This window comes from Sinocyclocheilus rhinocerous, unplaced genomic scaffold (genome assembly GCF_001515625.1).
Source record: "Sinocyclocheilus rhinocerous isolate Xijiao unplaced genomic scaffold, SAMN03320098_v1.1 scaffold1871, whole genome shotgun sequence".
NCBI lineage: Eukaryota > Metazoa > Chordata > Actinopteri > Cypriniformes > Cyprinidae > Sinocyclocheilus > Sinocyclocheilus rhinocerous.
Genome location: NW_015665799.1, coordinates 225056 through 227203, shown reverse-complemented (window position 1 = coordinate 227203; position 2148 = coordinate 225056).

Genomic DNA, 2148 nt, shown 5'->3' with positions numbered 1-2148 from the left:
AGCAGGAGCGCTGTCTTGAGAGAGAGCGCACGCAAGCTCGCTGATTGTATGGGCTCGAAAGGCCTTTTTTTTTGGCTCTTGAAGGAAGGCAAGAATTATTGGTATTGGGTAGTTGAATGGGTCTTCGCCCCGCGACCCGCACCAATTTGTGAAAACTCTTCATTTATGTGCGTAAAGACGTCTAGTGGAAGGAGCCCTAGCCTCAGAGATAGTGTTCAACACGCGCTGAGGAAGTGCATCTGTTACAGGCAAGCTCCGTCGAGCGGCCAGACATGAAGGATCCATGACTCTGGATTAGGATGCTATATCGTTAACTGTGCTTGAGAGAAGAGGTCTCTCTTCAGTGGGATAGTCCACGGAGGGCTTCTAGCATCTCCACCAGTTCTGGGAACCACGGCTGATTGGGCTATTTCGGTGCCACTAACAGAACAGATTCCCTTTCCTCTCTGATTTTGCAAAGCACGCGAGGCAGAAGTTTCACTGGAGGAAAAGCATACTTGCGTACTTTCGGCCAGCTGTGAGCTAGTGCATCCACTCTCAGGGGAGAGTGTGTCAGTAAATAAAACAGCAGGCAGTGAGTGTTCTCTGCTGATGCGAAGACATCCAGCTCTCTCACGCCCCCTTGGTGATTTATAAACGCTACCACTGTCATGCTGTACGTTCTGTTGAGAACGTGACGGTGGAGAATGTCTGGGAGAAAGCACTCGAACGCTAGGTGTACAGGACGGAGCTCCAGACAGTTTATGTGCTACACCTGCGCAGTTTCTGACCACGTCCCGAAGACTGGTCTGCCGTCGCATACGGCTCCCCAGCCCGTGCCCGATGCATCTGTTGTAACAGTCTTTCTCCTGATCACTTGGCCAATAAGAACACCCCGGCGATACAGAGTCAAGGGGTCAGTGCATCCCAGCAGTCGCGCGTTACTTTGATGTGCAAGGTGCCCGTGCGTCATGCGCTCTATGGCACCCGGCCCTTTAGCCAGAGCTGAAGCGGTCGCATATGTAGGAGCCGTAGTTTTTACACTGTCGAGGCAGCAGCCATCTGGCCGAGCGTCCTCTGAAAGCATTTCAGCAGGGAAAAGTGGCCTAACTTGAAGACTGCGAGAGAGCTGATCAGTTTTTGTGAGCGCTCCTCCGACAGACACGCTCGCATATTTATTGAATTCAGCTCCACTCCTAAAAAGATGTTCTGGCTCGGTACCAGCATGCTCTTTTGCATATTCATAGTCAGCCCTAAACTCTGAAGATGAGCTAGGAGTCTGAGCTTGTCTGTGAGCAGTGCTCTCTCTGATTGGGCTAAGACTGGCCTATCGTCGAGATAGTTCAGGATGTGCATTCTGCTCTGCTTCAGAGGAGACAGAGCAGCATCCATGCATTTCGTAAACGTACGAGGGGCCAGGGATAAACCGAAGGGTAGGACTGTGAATTGGTACGCTATCCCCTCGAATGTAAATCTCAGGAAACGCCTGTGGCTACCTGAATGTGAAAATAAGCATCCTTTAAATCCACAGAGATAAACCAATCTCTCGGTCTGATGTGTGAGAGGATTTGTCTCAGCGTAATCATTTTGAACGAGCGCTTCGAAAGTGCGCGATTCAGCGGTCTCCGGTCCAAGATTGGGCGGAGTCCGCCGTCTTTGGTACCAGAAAATAGCGACTGTAGAAGCCACTCTCGTGGTCTGCTAGGTGCACTGTCTCAACAGCGCATTTTGCGAAGAGGTTGTGTATTTCCTCTCGCAGAACTGAGGCATTCTGCTCCCGTACAATTGACATTAACACACCGTTGAAACGGGGCGGCCTGCGGAAGAACTGAAGCGTGTAGCCGTTTTTTATTAATTTCATAACCCACTCTGATACCCCTGGCAGTGCCTGCCACGCTTCTGTGAACTGTGACAGAGGGCGAGGCGTACTGCACACCGTGAGGGATAACTCGCCGTTGGGGGGGGGCGGGGAGTTTAATACCGCACGAATGTGAGAGTGAGTGATGGGGGAGAGGGGAGTGAGAGGAGGAGAATTGCTTTGATATTGAGGTGAGTTTTGTATGTTTTTCGACTTTATTGCACTGCATAGTGGAACAGTCAAAACACAAATATTGACAATTGCTCTCGCCGCCCGCAACAGGCAGGCGGGCGGGGTGAACACACACAGCG